This window comes from Nuphar pumila, chromosome 13, assembly GCF_984573655.1.
Source record: "Nuphar pumila chromosome 13, dmNupPumi1.hap1.1, whole genome shotgun sequence".
Classification (NCBI taxonomy): Eukaryota; Viridiplantae; Streptophyta; class Magnoliopsida; order Nymphaeales; family Nymphaeaceae; genus Nuphar; species Nuphar pumila.
Genome location: NC_143261.1, coordinates 100,098,542 through 100,119,695, shown reverse-complemented (window position 1 = coordinate 100,119,695; position 21,154 = coordinate 100,098,542). Strand labels below are relative to the sequence as shown.

The 21,154-nt window shown below is 35.1% G+C and overlaps 1 pseudogene; it reads right to left on the bottom strand.

Moving 5' to 3' along the window:
• LOC149819445 (O-fucosyltransferase 29-like) overlaps positions 1–21,154 on the bottom strand; it is an 81,701-nt pseudogene that overhangs the window by 18,857 nt on the left and 41,690 nt on the right.

Here is a 21,154-nt window from a genome sequence, read left to right as displayed (position 1 = left end):
ATGCCTCATGCTTGAGGGGCGCCTCGCACTGAGGCGTACACCTCAGGGCAAGTGTGCCTCAGGCTTGCACCTCAAGGCAAAAAGGCCCTCGCCTTGAGGCGAGGCACGCTACTTGCGCCTTTGAGGTGCATTTTTAACAAAACTGGTATGAATATATATGTAGAGTAGAGCGTAGGTGCTTGAACATTAAGTGCTTGAGATACGTGCTTGATGGGTTTTTAAGGTTTTTTCATTTTATTTTAAAAATTTGATCGTACAGATATGATCTATGTACTTGATTTTATAGGGATCAGCTCTTGAAGTGTTTGATTCCGACACATGGGTGGATTTCTATAAGGTTCAAAAAATCAACGGTCCAAAATCTTTATAAATTTTCGAGGCTCCAAATATCATTTTTTTCGAAAACACATAATCTAGGTGTGAATTCCTCGTAAATCGACCATGCCCAACACATTTATGGGGTCGGAACTTCGAAAAAAAAACACCAGAAGAGCAAAAAAAAAACAACAAGCATGTATCACAAGCACCTACGCTCTACTCTATATATGTATACATGTACAATATGAAACAAATATATATGTATGACAATACACACACACACTTGAAGAATACTATCTTATGTTCTCAAGGCATACAAGGAGCAAGCTGAACTTTAAAAATATGTGATCTTCATAACATAACTGAACGAGAAGGGGGAACCAAAACATACAAAGTTTAGAACATACCCCTACTCTTTGTTGGTTTAGGCCCCCACTTGCAGCAATCAGCAAATACCCATTTGACAAGCTTGCACGAACAGCAGCTGGGATTAGATAAGACTGAAGTCGAGAACATCCAGCAGTATCACAAAAAACATGCAAGAAAAAAGCCACTTGAATGATCTAGAAATGAAGCAATAACCAACAACAAGAATGATCTTCAAGAGCACTGTGCTTAATGTTTGAAAACTCACCGAGACAACCTGGTAATTCAGTCGACTCAGCCCAACTCAGCCTCTTACTAGGTTAACCCAGTGAATGACCAAGGACCTAACAAAACTTGGCTGAGTTATCCGAGTTTTGGCATGTTTTGCAAATCAGACCAAACAGGTGTTCAGCATGTTTCATTTTCTAGGAATTGGTTGTTGGATTGTGTTTTTTGTGATAAAGAACACGATTTTATGAGCTTTGTAATTTATGAAAGTTTTGAGTTGTTGATTTTTGAAACCTTATAAAACCTGCTCACACATCATATTCAGATGATTCAAAAGTTGATTCCCACTAAAAAATGTATATCACATCGGTAAGGTCAAATTAGAAAAAAGAACCAAAAAATGAAAAAAATGGGAAATCCAACCATACATTCCCTGAACCAATCACTCTATCGACACATATATGTCCTATATATAATTACATATGACATAATATGCATATTATATATGGGTTCATATTTGGTACAATCGATTGCACCTACAATCTAGTTTCAATCTCACGATGTGGGTTGTTTTGACACAATTTAATGTCATAGTAGTGTTCAGCATGATCGATTTAGTAGGAATCGACTCTTGGATCATGTTTTTTCAATGAAAAAAATATGTTTTTATGATCGGAAAAAATTGATGCCTTCATACCCGTTGATTTTTGGATCGCCAGAAAACCCTATATACAGCTCGGATTCTGGCGATCCAAAAATCGATTCCCACTAAACAAAACATGTAGATCACATCTATGGTGTTACATGTGAGAAAAGAAAAACCAAAAAGGGGATTCCGACCCATCTGCTAGGTTATTTGCACCAAGATTACTAGAAACACTATTAGCATTGGGCAAGCACGTTTTCTGAAATGTGTTTAAGAAGCAGCAAACGTGTCGCTTTCGAAATGCTCGGGGAATCACGCTTTCCAATAATGGGAAGCGAGCTTCCCATTCAAGGGAAATATGATTCCCAGAATTGGGAATTGTGTTTCCTGATATTTTGGGGCTTCAACAATTTTACCCCTTAATAACTATTTCTTGCCAAAAAAAATAAAAGAAACAATGTTTTTTAAAAGGGCAAAATGGTCATTAAAAATTTTGTGAAGAAACCCTAAATCGAGTAAGGTTTCTGGTTTTCATTCAAAACTCTCTCTCTCTCTCTCTCTCTCTCTCTCTCTCTCTCTCTGAGGGCAATCTCCATCAACCTCAGGTGACCTCCACCAACCTCAGACGATGGGTGCTCTTAGGTACACCCTCTCTCTTAATCTAACTCTCCCTCCCTCTCGCTTTGTCTCTCTCTCACTCTCCATCTATCGCTCTCTCTATTTCTCACTCTCTTTCATTATTTTAGTAGTTTTTAAATTCGTGTTGCATGGATTATGGAATATGAATTATGAATTTTTCTTGATGTATTATTTATTAAATGCTTGCAACATGATGGTTTTGTTAAATGGTTGCACTTACATATATGATTAATAAATCGACTTTAATGTTATCTACTCATTTTATTTTTTCAATGATTAACATAAATCTTATACTTTGGTAAATTAGGAAAAATATCATTATATTTTTGCATCTTGTTCGATTTCTATTTACTTTCCACTTGAATCCTAGGTCGCTTTCCTCTTTGTTTCACCTGCAAATCTTGGTTCGCTTCCGGTTCGATTCTTAAGTCGCTTCCAGTCTGCTTCTCTTCTTGCTTCCGAGATGATTCCCGGTTCACTTATAAGTCGGTATGTGCTTCTGCATCCTAAAATTTTAGAAGTGACTCATTTCCCACTTATGCTTCCCGCTTTTGGCAACTTTGGTTTGCACCTACAAGCGACTGTAGCAAATCTTAACCCATTATATATCTATATATATTAGTATACAATAAATATATTGTAATAATATCATTTTATATGCCTATATGCATATTATATATGATATACTGGTAATGGAATATATAACAAACATATTATATACATATTTTATATATAATATAAAGTCAACATGACTTGGTCAAGTCATCAAGTTGATCCGTCCAAAGTCACAGGTCACCTCGTGCTGGGTCAAGTCAAGGGCCATTTTTTTAAACTATGACAAGGACTACCCAAGGAAATGAATATACATGATCACAAAAGCTGTAGAGATGAAGAATTTTTATTTTTGGCATGTTTCAGAACCAATATCTTGAGACTACGTACAGTTGAATCTAGGTGACACAAGTATGCATGCATCAACATTTTCCACAACTTCTGTTTTACTTTTAGTTACAATCCATGTCACTCATGACCATCTCAAGAGTCTCTCAACAAGAGAAAATCTAAAGAAATTCTAAAATATATGTTAAAAAACAAAAAACCACCAAGTTTGAACCCTTTTTGAGTTTTCAACCAGCTAAAAGTTTTCAGCAATGTCATTTGATATCATATAACCAATAGCACCTGTCATAAGGACTCTTTGTAGAGCCCAACGCAAGGTTGCCAAACTAGGAAATGGAAGCAAGAAACGATACAGGAAGCGGAAGCGAGAAGCAAAGCATTTTAAAATTTATAGGAAGCGAGAAGCGAAGTATCAATTTAAAAGCAAAATATTAAAAAAAATGAAGCAATATGGTAATTGAATAGGAATCGAACAAGAAACAAATAAAAACTAAAATAAAATTAATCATTCTTATATTTCATGATTTTTCAATAAAAGAGTTAAATTTTTGTTAAAATCTAACAACGATGGTTACTAATTTAAAGAAAGTACATGGAAAGTGAGTGCAAGCGTGAGAGAAAATACATGAAAGGAAACGTGAGAAAAGCATATAGGAAGCATAGAACATACATGATTTTTTTGGAAATACCCAAGAATACTTTTCGTTGTAATGTTCAAAAACTAAATTTGGATTTACGGCATAAAAGGCTAGGCCACCCTAATGTATCCAAAATTCAATCTTTTCCAAAGATGAAAATTTTTTGTAATTTTAAAAATTTTACATGTGAAGATTATATTCTTGGCAAAATAAAGAGATTGTCGTTTCAAGAAAGAACATTTATCTCTACATGACCACTTGAATTAATACATTCGGATATTTGGTCCCAGCACCTGTTCTATGTAAGGATAGGTTTGCATATTATGTAATTTTTGTTGATGATTTCAATAGACATACTTGGATTTATTTTCTTAAAAACAAATCTAAAGTTTTTTAACATTTTCAAATATTTCACAATTTAGTCAAAAATAAATTTAAAAATGATATATCTATATTTCGCACTGATTCAGAGAGAATTTTTATCATGAAGAATTTAAAGATTACCTAGATTTAAATGATATCACACATAAAAAATCATGTCCTTTAACTGAAAAAAAAAAGTATAGGCATATCATAGAAACCACAAGAACTTTGCTTATTGCAAACCAAATACCTAAAGTTTTTTGGGCTAAAGCCATGTTAACAACAATTTATCTAACTTTTCAAACTAATTTCTGATTATTCTAGATTAAGAATCTTTAGTTGTAAATGATTTATTTTTAATGATAAGAATGATAAACTTTCCCTCATGTTATTCCATGTGTCTTTTGGGGATATGCGAACAACCAAAAAGGCTATACATGCTTTGATTTCATAAATAAAGAACTATATGTTTCAAGAAATGTGTCTTTCTTAGAAAAGGAAAGGTTTTTTGAAATTGAGAAATCTAAGAAAATAATTGAGTATTCTTTCTTGTTGGATCTAATTTCAAAGTATGACGATTATGATGTTGATCTTGATGAAGATCGGGAAGTTAGAAATGATAAAGTAGAAAACCATCTCGTGATAATGTAATTAAAGAGCAAATCTGTATCCAATATTCCAAGCGTAACAATTTTACATATCCATGTGCCCTTGGAAAATATATTAATAATGAAAACCATATAGAAACTAGAAGGTCATCTAGAGCATCTAGAGCATCAAAACCTTCTGAGAAATGTGTCTTATGATTCATTTTCACCTAAGCCTACATTGCATTAATGCATTCCTACATAGAACCCTCAACCTATGCTCAAGAAAAAGAACATTCTGAATGGGTAGAAACCATGAAGGTAGAGTTAGACGCTTTAGAAAAAGCAAATACTTGAACTATTCAAGATATTCTCTAGGAAAGAAACTTATAGGTTGTTGATGGATATATTGTTAGAAAGTATGTGAAAACTATTCAAGATACTCTCTAAGAAAGAAACTTATAGGTTGTTGATGGGTATATTGTTAGAAAGTATGCAGAAATGTATAATAAGAATGCTTAATGCATTCACACGGTCCAATAATTGACAAGCAAGAACCCACAACGGGGAATACCGAAATAGTCCACTAAGTGACAACTCAAGAAGCCTTCAAAGAGGCAAAAATATATGAATCTTTATTAAGAGATGGCTTAAAAAGCCATAAAATACAAGAGAGGGGAACCCCCTATTTATACAAAAAGGAAAAGAAGTGGGAGCCATTGGGGGCTCCCACATATGGTCGTTGGAGCCCCCAACGGTCATATTTATGATCATTGGGGGTCCAACGACTACATGTGAGACCCCCAATGCTTTGATAAAAAAGCAATTCCAAAAAGAAAAAATTAAGTAAAGAAAAATATCTTATTTAATGAAAATAGTTGTTTCTAAAACAACTATGTGAAATGACTAAAATACCCCTATCGGGTATTTCACACACACACATGTATATGTATTTTTACACCCCCCCCCCTCAAACTTTACAGGGAGATGACCAAAAGTTTGCGAAGTAGGAAAATAAGACAGAGAGCTTTACTAAAGAAGTCTCAGTCTTCAAAGAAAAACTTTATCTTTATGGTATTTCAAAAAAATTGTGCAACTCTAAGTCTTCAAAAAAACCTTTATTGGTGATCGTCCCCAAGTCTCTTCATTGATTATCTCTATGACGAGGGTATACAAGAAAAAAATATTCTAACCCAAGAGTTGCAACAATAATATATTGAAAAGCAAGAGTGGTTTAAACAAAATAGTAACATCTTTTTAAATCATTAGATAAAAAGGAAGCATTCCTCAAGGACGACGGTAAATCATAATTATCTTATTTAAAGGAAATGATCCATTAAGATGAAATAAACACTTATGCATAAAAAATATTTCAGAAGAAATAGTGGTCGTCTAAAAAACATACTAATTTATCAAAAAAGTGTCTATTAAGAGACATTTCAAACAAATCCCATAAAAAGGATATTTAAATGGAAGATCATAATAGGATAATGAATCTTTATTTATCAAAAACTACTTAAGCATTTCAATACTATGTGAAAAAGTCTTCAAAAAAAGCAATGTATAATGTCTACAAAGAGACTGCATACGAAGAGCACCAACTTCCACAAAGAGATATGTGCACAAAGGCATAAAACAATAAGAACTTTTATTGAAGTGAATAGGAGCTTTGCTCAAAAGCTTAACACCACAAGCACTTAGTGTGCAAAATTTACAAATCCATTATAGGGTAAATGCCAAAAGGTAACAGTGATTTCCAAATATGCATATTATCAATGAACTTTTATCGATAAATATTTTTCTATGCAAGAAAGAAACAAGTTGTAAAGATTTAAAAAATCATTACAGAATTAGTAAGAAATCCCATATGATAAATGGAATTTTGCAATAGTTTATCCACTACAAGCAATCACTTCATTAGACCTCCAAAACACACAAATCAAGTGTATAAGTGACTAGATCAAGAACATAGATATGATGTCACTAAAAGGCCAAAGACACACACGAAGGTGTGCATAAATACCTCTTGTCTACATATAATGATACTTGAAATGAGTGTATAAGCGACTAGAACAAGAGTTCAAAGCCCACACGAAAGTGTGAACAAACAATTCTTGTCTACATATGATGACACTTAGATAAGAAGCATAAAAAGAGAAGACACTTTAGGCAAGAAAGCTTGTAATGAAAATACAATTAAAAAATATCAATTTTTCAACATATCTAGAAACACTATGGTCTCAAAAGTTAAACATCCATCACAGGTACACATAATTAAGAGCATCCATAATAAAACAATGGCCAAAGAACAAACGAGTGATACCACACACTCGCAATCAGAGATCACATAACATGTCTTGTAGAGTCAAACTATAAGTTGATAATCTAAAAAGACATAAAATGAGGTGCACACAACTCACCCCGACAACTTCTCTGATTCAACAATAATAAGGCCAAGAAAGATTGATGCATCATATAACAACTTGTGGTGGACAACAAAAGTGTCATAAAATGCAAAGAATACTCATAAAAAGATAAGCTTTCAACCAGTGTTATAAAAAATGCAACTTGAGGCGCAAAAGGCGCGCCTCGCCTTGAGGCGCGGCCCTCTGTGCCTCAAGGCGCAAGCCTGAGGCATGAGGCGCAAAAAAAATTTTACTAAAGCCTGAGGCGGGATCATCGGAGAATCCGATCGGCGACGATCCAGCCATCTTCTTGACGAAGAAATTGCCTGCCGAGGGGCTCAACCAGATGATGAACTTGGAGTCGCGGCCACCGTGGTGAAGGAGGTCGAACTCGGCGCTCATGAAAAGCGTGGAGACGGCGGGGGAGCCGAAGGGGCAGATGTCGGACTTGACGACGAGGCGGAAGGCGTTGGCGGGGTCGTTGGGCCGGTAGGAGAAGTGGACGGAGGGGCCAGCATCAAAGATGGTGGCGAGGCTCAAGCAGAGCTCTTCGGCTGATACGCCGAAGGGGAAGGGGAGGCCGAGGACTCTCAGGGGGGCCTTCGCCCTCAGGAGAGACTTCCGCTCCTCCCGAAACTTGAGGGATTCTCTCTCTCTCTCTCTCTCTCTCTCTCTCTCTCTCTCTCTCTCTCTCTCTCTCTCTCTCTCTCTCTCTCTCTCTCTCTCTCTCTCCTTGTTTCCAAAGAACAAAATGTTAAATAAAAGTTTAAACTACAAAAAATCAAATGTTAAATACAAGGTAAAACAACTGATAGTTTAATCATGTACTGATAGTTTAATCATGTTGTGCTGATATGACTGTAAATATCGTAATAAAATCATGATATTTTCATCTAAAGGATAATATCGTGATTTTGAAAATATTACTACATGTTGATTGTTCTAGTGATTGTTGACTTACTTGGGTTCCACGTGGCTTGCCCTAAGCTTGGGTGGGTGTGGCTCGGTTCGGTGTTGTAGACTTTATGGCTAACTTAGCTAGACTTGAAGAGGATACATACCTGAAATGCCTTTTTTGGGCCAACTCAATTAGTATTTTGTGGACCTCTCCAAGGCTCCATCTAGTTGAGTTGATGGCAACTGATTGAAGGTTAAGTACTTATTTGGGTTCCTATCGTGAAGAACCAAGTCAGCATGATATGTCCAGACCCGCGCCTAACTTTGAACTGCCTGTACCATGTCCAGGTCCACATGGCTAGAACCAAACCCAAGCTAGTCAGGTAAAACCACTCTTTTTGAAAAAAACAAAAACAAAAACAAAATGCTTATGAATTGACAGGACTTTAATTGAATCTTGGGTTGGATCTAATTGGATCCTACTTCAATATTAAGCTCAAATTAAGGATTCATCTGACACAAATCCAATAAGTTAGATTTGGTAGCCAAATTTTACAATCCGATTAAAAATCTGATATTTTTTTATAATTTTTTTAAAGTTTTCAAAAAAAAATTGAGGCTTACGCTTTACACCTCGAGGCTTACGCCTCGCCTCGCTACGCCTCAACGCTTTTCACAACACTGCTTTCAACTAAGCAATGCCGCGTAAGAACTGATTTGGAATAATCCAAGAATCAAATCAAGCATTAACTATGATAGATATAAAGTGCAATTATATGCATACCAAATGATAATAGATGCAATTTTATGTAATACAAAATGTAGAATGACAATAATAAAACCATGAAAGGAAATGAAGTCCACAATTGGAACTTCAAATGATGCTCACAACCAATCTCAAAAGAACCACAAAGGTTCACAAATATTAATTTCTCAATTGAATCTTTGAAAGATACCATATAAGAAAAAGGAACTCCACAAATGTATCTACGAAAGATACTCACAAACAATCTTCTCACAACAACCACAAAAGCTCACAAAGAGCATATACTCACAAGAACCACTAGGGTTTAACAAAAATACTCAAAAAGAGTATACAAGAGGAATAATAACTTTCATTCAAGTGGGAGAAACCCACACTCAAAAGGATAATAAGTTTATAAACTTGTTAAAACCGCACAACCTAAAAATGCACTAAGGCACAAATCTAGAAATTCAAAAAATTCAAAACTCATAAGTTTATCAAAAACATATGATTTAAAAGGTTAGAACCAACTCATAATTCAACAATTATGCAACAAGCATTAATAAGAACCATAAATTTTACAATGAGACAAACACTTGAAGACAATCAAATTAAAGAATCTCTAAGAGCATCAAGATGCAAAAAAACAAAAAAAACCATATTTCATATGATAATAATACAAGACTACTCCTTTTAATAAAAAAACTAATCTTAATTCAACATGCGTCATAAAAAAAACTTTTCCAAACAAATATTGCTCATATGAAATGACGCATTAGTTAAGCCTTGTTAAAGGAATTAAAACTTAATAAGGAATTTTTACCTTCAATACGAAACAACAAATATGATGAGAGTGTAGAAGAGTACGTGATCAATAGTTTTACACTACATATATCACAAAAATTTTAATCTCAACATAACTTTATCTAAAGACTTACCATTCATATGAAAGACATGCTTATAAACAAAGTTAAGCATAAAATATAAATTCAAAGCTCCTAAAGCCATACACACAAGTTCAAGTGAGATTGACATCAAATTATGCTTGAAAGATAAACATGATTAATGACCCATTAAAGCAAGTTTTGAGCAATCATATATCTAGTTTTTTGAAAAACAAGTTCACCGACTTAAGAATTAACATTTAAAATTTTCAAAACATACAAAAAAGTGTAACGTGATATACGAAAAAGCAAAGGTTCAATGAAGAACCAAATAACAAAAGCTCTAAATGTGCAAAATACATTTTGATTTAATTTTTAATAAAAAAATATAACGACAAAGAGAACACATACATATAAATGATCAAGGAAGTAGATATTTCTTCATAATGCATGATACTTAAGGAAAAAGAATACATACGAATAACTCCAAGGAAAAGAGAGAAAAGTGAATACTTCACCATTTTTCTTAAAATTTCTTGAATAACACGCTTCCCGATGTACCAAAGAATAACTCGATCACAATCAAACTCTGATACCATGTTAGAAAGTATGTGGAAATGTATAATAAGAATGCTTAATGCATTCACACGGTTCAATAATGGACAAGCAAGAACCCACAACGGGGAATACCGAAATAGTCCACTAAGGGACAACTTAAGAAGCCTTCAAAGAGGCAAAAATATATGAATCTTTATTGAGAGAGGGCTTAAAAAGCCATAAAATACAAGAGAGGGGAACCTCCTATTTATACAAAAAGGAGAAGAAGTGGGAGCCATTGGGGGCTCCCACATACGGTGGTTGGAGCCCCCAATTGTCATATTTATGACCGTTGGGGGTCCAACGACTACATGTGGGACCCCCAATGCTTTGATAAAAAAGCAATTACAAAAAGAAAAAAGAAAAAATTAAGTAAAGAAAAATATCTTATTTAATGAAAATAGTTGTTTCTAAAACTATGTGAAATGGCTAAAATACCCCTATCAGGTATTTCATATATATATATATATATATATATATATATATATATATATATATATATATATATATATATATATATATATATATATATATATATATATATATATACATACTTATAAGTATATGTGTGTGTGTGTGAGTACATATATTTTAACATATATAAGGTAAAAATCAAGAGTGATAAAACTCTTGAAAGGTACAAAGCTATGTCACACAGACTCTTCTAACAGGGCACCGCATCGCACCTGCACCAAGGCAGGTGTGACACTTGGACACAGCTTCCTTTGTGTTAGGTGAAGTTAACCACACTGAGGTCTATTTTTATCCAAAAGTAGATTATGTTAACCCTAATCAAGTCTATTTGTATCTATATTATATATATATATATATATATATAAATGCACACAAATACACAAAGTGTTAACTTAAAACTGTTAAAAATCATATATATATATATATCCTCCCTGCACCCCCGCGCCCAAGTTTTTTTAAAGTGCCGCACCCGCACCTATATGACATAGGTACAAAGTTAGATTACTTGAGAAGAGATATTCTCAAGAGTATGGAATAGATTACGAAGAGACATTTGCCCCAGTTGCTAGGATGACCACAATTAGGACATTAGTAACCCTTGCCTCTATGAGAAAATGACAAATATATCAAATGGATGTCAAGAATGCATTTCTTAATGGGAATTTGGTTGGAAAATTTTATATGGAAGCATCGCCTGGTATAAGTATTACTAAAAGAAAGGCTCTTCATTTAGATAAAGCTTTGTATGGGCTTAAAGAAGCACCAAAGGCTTAGTATATTAGGTTCAATCAAGTTATGCTTGATGTTGAATTTTAATCTTGCCTGACCGACATCTTTGTTTATTAAGATTTCTGATGCAGGTATTATTATTATTCTCCTCTACGAGAACGACACAATCGTCACCAAATGAGACAAACAAGGAGTTGAACACATTAAAAAACTTCTCAAAACACATTTTGAAATGACTAATTTGGGATTTTTTAAATATTTTCTTGTTATAGAAGTTGTTTATTCTTCTAAAGGTTATTTGCTGACTCAATCTAAATTAGATCTAGATATTGTTGTCAGGTCTGGAATCTCAGATGATAAGGTTGACACTCCTGAAGTTGTCAACACTAAGATGAAAATTGATTATGAAGAACCACTAAAAAATCTGACAACATACAGACAGCTTATTGGGGCACTTTCTTATATTTCAATTACAATACCTGACATAGCACATGTTGTTCACACAACAAGCCAGTTTTAGCATGCTCCTACTTTTGTTCATATGGGAGCAATTTTGCATATTTTTAGATAAAAGTTGACTTTTTTGTTTGGTTATTCATTAGATTTAACTACTTATTCTGATGCTGATTGGAGAAGTGATCCCAATAACCGACACTCAACAATTGGTTTTTGTGTATTTTTAGGTGACTCGTTGATCTCGTGAATATGTAAGAAGCACCAAGAAGTCTATCTCTCTTCAACTGAAGCAGAATATTGAGCCATGTCTACAACCACTATGAAAGTGGTATGGTTAAGAAGAATGTTGGCTGACATGGGAGTCCAAATTAAAGGAGCATAAAGGATGTGTTGTGAAAACAAAGTTTCATCTACGTTGCCAGCAGTTGGATCTTTCATGAATGTACCAAGCATATTGAGATGGACTATCACTATATACGAGAGGAGTATTACATGGCACTATTGATATTCCATGTGTTACTTGAAATATCAATTAGCGAATTTCTTCACCAAACCTCTCATTGCTCCTAGATTTCACTTTCTCTTAGACAAACTTTCAATTATCCAACCGTAAGTTCAAAGGTGAGTGTTAATATATATATATATATATATATATATATATATATATATATATATATATATATAGGTTCAATAACTAGATAGTTTAGTTTTTTAGCTTTTTACTTTTTTTGTTAGAATTCAACTAGTTAACAAATGTTGACTAGTCAACTCAAGAGACGTTGAGAAGGTCCAACGGCTATATTTAGAGAAATTGGGCCTCTCCCAATGCCTTTTTGGAGACTTTGGATTGTGCATATAAAGGGGTGAAACCCCCTTACAAATGTATGCTTCTTGCATGGTTTATTATCAATAAAAATATTTATTTTTAATTCTTGTGTTACCCCCTTTGGTGGGTTTTGTGTGTGAGCCCATTGTGGCTTTTGTGTGCTCATTTTGGTGTTTTGGTGGAACTTTTTCGAATTTCCATTTTTTATGATTTGGTGAACATCTTTTGGAGGAACACATTTCCATACATGATATACATTTAATTCGCTTACAACATGCTTATTTGTTTTTCACTTGCTTATCTGACAATATACACGCATCTATACCACGTATAATGCCAAACCCCATGAAGTCTAATTTTTGCCATAAGCAGCAGGTTTATTTTAGTTTACTCTTGTCGCACAGAGATAAAACAAGAAGATAAAAACAAGATCTTCCAAGCTCTCTATAGAATAGTTTTTCTGTTTTCCATTTCAACAAAAAATTCCCTTCAATTTCACCTCAAAAGATGAAAAGTCCCTTGAACCAAACGCCCCTTTGGTTCTTAGTTCATTATCAAGAACCATTAGATGAAGGCACAGTTTTCCAGGTCATAATCCTACAATGAAAAGCTGAACCCAATAGAAACTAGGGCACTCATGTGAAAATTGAAAGAAAAGAAAATAACTGATACCAAAGAGGATATCTACATCTTGGATGTCTTAGAAGATACCTTCAATCCTTACTTTAAGAGAACAATAACTGGAGCTATGAGTACAAGAACTTAACATGCTCCGTTGGCCAACAAGCCTATTAGTATAAATCAAATAACAAATGTGACAAGCAAAAAACCAAATGATAATGATAAATTACAAACATGGTGCCAAGCAGCATCCTTATCAGAGCATGCTCTACCTAGTGTTCATCTTCTTTGTAAACTTCAGGCCATATGTTTCAGACTGAACATATCTTTATATAATTTGCTAATTTTGCATAATATAACAGGAATCTTGATTTCTTAATGGCCACACCACCTATTGCACTTCTTTCTTTGTAGTTGAATGTCCAAACATGTTTTACCCTCTTACTTTGTCATTTAAGGCTCAAATATGCTTTCCCCTCTCTCTTTATGAATTGAGGTTCAAACATGTATCTCTCTTCGGGGTGTGTGTACAGTCATGTCCCTGTATCCAAGTTTTAAGACTCAATGTGTCCAACACTCTGTACCAGTATCGAACATAGACACCATATATATGCCTAGGTGACATAGCCCATGACCCACAACAATAAGGATAATTAACATGGTTACATCCATAACAGTAATCACAAATTAAAACCATAAGCATACACCTACTTTGTCAGAGAAAGGAACAAGACAGTAACAATGGCTTACAAGAAAAATGAGGGCCTCTATTAGAACAACCATAGTAGAAATTTGCAACTTTTGATTTCTATATGTCAATTGGTGCAGCATGACGTCCATCCTAAATTCATTGTATATTAGTCAGATCAGCTCTGGCAGATAAAGTAAAAGCATAATTACCATTGGAAAATTAAGTCTAAAAAGGGTTATTCAACATAGCAGCAATCCAAACCAGAATAATATGGCTACTACCATAATATGTACTTATGTAATGGACGGCTTGCACAGAAGTATAACAGAATCCAGATGGCACGAGCATCCCTACTAGCATAAATAATGACTATTCAACATTCATATGTAAAAACTACCACTCCAAGTACAAAGATTAAGTACAAGACAAACACGGTGTCAGAAGGTAAGCAAAAACTTTTTCTCGATGTAGTAAGTAATAATCACAACCACATAGAAACCACCACCAGTTACATAAAGGAAAAGGCCTAAGTTGTAAAAATATGAAGTCTTGGAATAAGATGCAAGAAACAGTTAATTTGCAAACCCACAGCATTAACTGTGTGAGAACTGTTTCAACCATGATGCCTACAATGTAATATGCAGTGAGAGTTGAGAAAAGCATTTGGTTTCAGTTTACAAAACAATGTAATATGTATCCTTGCAAGTTATAAGAAAGGAAAAAAAATAATTGATCAGCCGATCAGGACAAAGAAAAGCCCAAGAAAGATAGGGTCTCGTACAAACAAAACACGTTTTCATGAATATATGCATCAGTTCAACAGTTTTCACTTCTTTTGACCTGGGTTCAACAAGCGAACATGAATTTTTCACGAGAAGATGCGAGGCTGCTCTTTGATCCCCATGAAAGGGGCTCACTGTCACAAGACTCACAACAATATATCTTAGCAACATGGGCGTCCAAAACCAAGCCAAAGTGGCATTAAGGCAAGACTAGTTGCAAAATGTGGCAACTGGAGGCAGGGGCGGAACCAAAAGGAAGGGGGGAAGGGGCCCAGGCCCCCCAAGGCTTTTAAAGGAAGTTTTTTTAAGCTTATATGGAGCCTGGCCCCATATAAGTTATATGGGTCCAGCCCCCCCCCCCCCTTCTTAAAATGTAGAAAGAACTCCCTAGAGATAGGCACCCATTGAGTTGCCTATCTCATTTACCTTCTTCAATTCATTTCATGAAATTGGTTTACTAAAAAATTAAGTTGCCTATCTCGTTTACCTTCTTGATTTCTGCATTGTCCATGTGGTATACTGTATTTGAGTTTTAGAGGAAGATAAGCATGGACTCAGACTGTGTCTCCTGCCTCTTAGGCCTCTTGGCTGCTTGAGAGGTTGAGAAGTCTTGACTGCTGTGGAAGGTTGAAAGCTGCTACCATGTGGTGTCATTGACAGCACATTTTTTAGGTTCATCTTACAATCCCATGAAAACTTGTCTTTTTTGAGTTATGTTCAAAAAAACAAAAAATACTATGATCTAAACTGGCTTTACACTCTATTGATCTCTTCCATCTTGTAAACACACATCTTCCTCAATTGACTAACAAAGTGATTGTGTTTTTCAAAACTGAAAATAAATAACATGAGATTTGGAATCTCATGAGATTCAAAATCATGTGATTTGGAATCTCATGTGATTTCAATTCTCATGTTTATTTAGTGAAAGAAAAGGAATCCGGTCACCCCTATGTCAGCCACCGCCATGGGAGTCCAGCCCCAATTTGCCAGCTCCATCTGCCGGAGCTTCTCCGTCCGCCTACCGATCTCCTCACTGGCCTGAGATAGAATCCAGCACCGCCGGAAAATCCTCTATCTCTCACTACACTGTCACCATGAGCAACTGCAATGGTCTACCAGAAGACCCTTCTCCTTCCACCACCACCACGACTGCCACCAACAGGATCAAGGTCATAATATATCACATCAATTACTTGAGCACATTCTTTATGACCTTCCCCTCGCACTGTATGTGATATACATGTTGTCAATGCAATCACCCGCCCACAGTATGTAAACATTGAAAACTATGAAAATTACTATAGATTCTAACTTTAAAATGTGTCCCAATTAGTTCTCTAAACCCCATGAATTGGGTCATGCATAACTATGAAAAAAGCATCATGAGAACCGTAACAATCAAATAAGGGGAATCCATGTAAACTAATTTGAACTTTGAGGATTACTCCTATTAAACAAGCAAATAAAACAGATCAGCAAAGAAAATGAAAAAAAAAAGAAACATCCTTCATTAAACTTCCATACCATTTTGAAAAATGAGGTTCGCTTCAGGAACTGGTGTGGATACAGCTCAATATCGATGAACGACCCACTAAACAAAGAAACAAGTGCAAGGGCAAAAATAGCTGTTCCGCATATCAAAGAAAAAGAAGCCGGTCTCCTTAGCCACCTCCACTTCTGTTGCAAATGCTTCCGCGGCATGTCGAAGTTCGACAGGGGAAAGCTCACTCTCACTCTCTTGAACTTGCAGCCCCGTAACTTAACCGCACCCATCGGACCCAGAAAACCCAAAACCACCAAAATCAGCACTTGATCCTGCCTTCTGAGGCCATTAATCTCCCGCTTCCTTCTTCCCACTTTCAAGTATAACCCTTAGAAACTTACACCTGCAAAAAAAAATACAAACAAATTATGTAACGCACTGCAAAAATCTTATATCCATCACGAAACGAGATATTTAAAATCCCTCAAAATGATTACAAATAGAGGTTGAAATAGACATCACGAATTCCCTTCACTAGTCACAAAAAGCCCCCTCGGAGCCCACATTCTCGGTAACGAACACTATCACGTACAAAAACAACCACGACTTCGCCAAACACTGAAATAAACCAAACACATTACCGCGTAACTTTCAGAATGCAACAAACAAGCGAAAAACACAAAGCAAAATCACCGGATTTCTTCGTCTAGAATCCTAAATCCACCCAAAACAAGTGACAGCAACCATGAGAAAGGCAAAACCCAAAAAGTCCCCCTCTAAAACCCTAAAATCATCAGAATAAGACACGTAAAATCGATCTCAAGTCCCGTCGAAATCAACACCCCCAAAAAAGAGAAAAAAAATCCAAAAATCATCAAACGAAAATTTCGCACCGAGAACGCGGCGGATCGCACGAAAGGAGCGAATAGGAAACCCTAAATCAGTGAAAATATCATGAGAAATTAATGATCCGGACGACGGCAATAATGGCGGGAAAAAAGAACTAAAAAAGGAAAGATATTAAAGGGAAGGATCGAGTGCAGACGCGCCATAAATGAGAGACATCAATGAAGGAGGGATCCGTACTCCTTCGGGAATCTTGCCTAGGGTTCATCGGTAGCCCTCCCGGAGCCCTAATTCCGCCCGGATTCCGGCGGGCCGACGCCTTCCTTCGTCTTCGTCTCACTGGGACGCCGGAAATTTGGAAGAGGCTGGAGGAACTGAAAAGGAGCGCGTCCGCGGTTTTTCAGCACAGCGCCGCAGCCCGCGTTTCCAATATATATTTATACTCTGTGCCACGTCGGACGATATTGGCCTCCCCTCCCGTACGTAGACGGTTGAGAGGGACTCTTCCGTCATTTTGTAACGTTTGTTTTCAAATGCACTACTCTTGTAAACGGGTCGGACCGAGTTCGAGGGAACTGTGGATTAACCAAAGCCGAATGCACATTTGACCTGGAAAACAAGCCAAGCTGGTTGTGTCTCGGCTTATGTTCAGCTCTTAAAAGCTCGTTCAAAACTAGTAAAATAGGCACGGTGATAAGGCATAAAATGCAAATCATTTTATTACTCATTTATACATTTACATGTGGTTTTGATAGAGTTATTTGAAGGTTGTGAGAACTATTTTTGAGAAGATTTAGATCCAGACTCAAAGCCTTCACCATGTCCCTTAAATCAGATGGAATAATACTCAAGCTCATCCAAGACCCAAACATTCAAGATAAAGAAAAAGACCGAATCACCCTCAAAGATGTCGCTTAGAGGTAAGTTGTAAATTTTAACAAGTTGAAAGTGGTTCTTGAAAATAGCTTGAACTAAGAGTTGTTTCAGAAAATAAGATAAATTTTTCATATAAAAAAAAAAACTACAACAATCATAAAACTCATCCAGTATTCTTTAATTTGTGCCATCCTCTTTTCTTTTTCTTCTTCGTATTTTCTTCTTCTTCTTCTCTATCATTTTTCTCTTCTTTTTCTGATTGGTTTTCTCTGTGATCCTCTTCATATTCTTCGCGTTCTCTTTATTCTTCTTGTAGTTTAATCACTGTAGGTACAATCTTTTGAAGCTTTAAATCGGATTTGGCATAAAAATCTCAATTACCTTCATTTTCAACGGTCAAGAACCTCGTTAACAATTATGAGCTATTTTTTTTCTCCATCAATCTTCTCTTTTGTAGACTCGGCTCCGAGATGTGTGCAGCAAGAGGATATCAATGTTGCAGCAGGAAAAAAAAAAGTGAGTATATGTTTTCAAGGAAGGTAGACTACTCTTTTTTTTCTAAAACTCATTGAACAACCATTTACATCTTCTCACACACTACTTGTAGCTAGGCATATAATAGATTTAAGTAGATTTGGCATATAGTTCTTTGTTAGTTTATTAAATTGATTTATTCATTAAGTCTTTTTCTAGTTTTTTAAAAATTTTAATGAAATTAAATTGATTAAAATTAAGGTATAATAGATTAATTGAATAGTGTCAATCGATGTTAGCATGTCTTGCGGTTTTGATGTGTCATAGTTAATTTTTGTTGTTTGTTAATTTTAATTTCATATTAGTTAGATTAAAATTTATTTTCATCTTGTTGTTTTGTGTTAGATTCTATCATCATCATCATTTTTAAGATTAATTTAGTCGATATTAGCCGAGTTTTTGTTCACATTAGCGGTAGGTGATTATATCGTGAGATTTAGTTTTTTTTTATATTTTAAATTAATTTTCAACTTTTTGTCATCAAGTTAGTGATTATTTCTTAGTTTAGAATCGATTTTAGTCTAGTCTGCATTCTAATTAGTATTTAAGTAGATTGAATTGCATTGTTTTAATTAATTTTTAATTGCTTTATCATTAAGAATAGAAATCGATAAAGTGAAATTCGCATTTTAGCTCATCATTTCATGTGAGTATTTGTAGACTTTCATCCAAGAACAAAGCGGACATGTAACTAGAGGATATTGGATAGGTCTATGCCAAATTTGAGGAGATTCTGATCTGTTTTGACCCTTCCCATTCTCTATACAAAGTTGATAGGTCTTGCTGAAGTCGGTTTTCTTTATTTACAAATTGGGTAGAATAGTTTAGTTTTTTTATTTTATTTTTGGGTGTTGCTTTGTGTTATTCGATATATTAGTGTTAGTTAGGTCTAGTATGTGTATGTGCATTGATTTTCGTCAAGAAAAACAAAAGTGTTTTTATTTAGTTTTCTTTTTAGTTATGACCATTAGTATAATCTTCTTGTTTTTTAGTAGTGTTAAATTAAATAGATTTATTATTGATTATTTGATTAGTTGTTGATTTTTTTTAGTTGTTCTCGAATTTAGTTAGGTTTAATTTGATTGAGTTTTTAATTGTTAGTCCTATAGGCTTTCTAGTTATTTTAATAATAGTCTTGCCAGTATAGGTATAGTTGTGTTATTTTGTTTTGCAGGATTTTTCTCTTAGAGGTTGTTACATACGAAGGAGGATATCTATCATTGCCTCTTTAATTGAGCCCGAATAGAGAGAGTCTTGAGCTTAGTTTAGGATTTGCTTTTATTTTAATCGTGCTTACTTTTATCGCATTGTAATTGTAGAGATAGTGTAATTCTTTTATTTTCTTTTGAAGTATTAATAAAGTGAGGTTTTTAAGTGAAATATTATGCCTTATTTCCCATTATCTAAGGAGACAATCCGACTTGCCACTTTACACGAGTGTAAGGACTAATTTTGAATTTATTATTTGGTGTGCAATTATTGTTTTAAAATAAACATTTGCAAAAATCACACCAAATTTTTGGCGTCATTGTCGGGGAACGACGTAGATAAGGTCTAATTCATTACTCACTCTATTGATATTTTTGTTTAGTTAGTAAATATAGGCTTTAACTTAGTTAATAAATATAGGTACATGATCTTTTGCATTGTTGTATTTAAGATTATTTGTCTGAAGTAGTTAGTGCACTTACACCTGACAGATACATCAATGTATGCAAGGGTGTAGATCTTTGAGCTTCTCGTTGCATCCTTTTGTCGAAGATCCTAATAGACTACTTTGTTCTTCTTGAGGTCAAAGCAAAATGGATGATCAAATGGAGCATACTGGACCTGCATGCCCTTTAAGAGAGTACTTCTAACCCACAGCGTACACCCAAGCATCATGCATCAAGAGACCTGATGTAGGGGCGCCACATTATGACATTAAGGTCAGTGCTATTCAGATGTTACATTCTTTTTATGGACTTAGTCAAGAGGATCTCTACAGGTATTTAGATGAGTTCCTCGAGGTATGCTTCATTGTGAAAATCTAAAATTCCAGAGATGATGCATTAAAATTGACCCTATTTCCATTCTCGTTAAAAGACAAGGCTAGGTATTGGCTTAAGTCCTTAAATATCATAGAATTAGGGTCTTGGGATCAAATGCAGAAGGAGTTTCTCAATAAGTATTTTTTGATAGGTCATACTAATCAGTTTAGACAAACCATTACAAGCTTTACACAGTTTGATGGTGAACAATTTCATGAGACTTGGGAGAGAATGAAAGAACTCCCACTACCAGGTGTTGAAATGGCAATTGGTTCAATGCTTTCATAATGGTCTATCTGAATGGAATCGTCAGATGATTGACTCTTTGTGTGGGGGTACTTTCATGTTAAAGAGTGAGGATGAGGCATGACGTCTATTTGACACATTGAGTGAGAATTCGTTATATCATGCCTCCACCTCGCGGGTTGAGAGGGTCATACCAGGAATTATGAAAAAAAGGTGGAGCTTTTGAGGTGGGTACAACGGTTAAGTTGCAGAGCAAAGTAGACTTGCTCACTCAAAAACTGGATCAGCTTCTTGCTAGCCCACCACCTACTCATGTGATGTATGCTCTATGCACTAGCCTGACA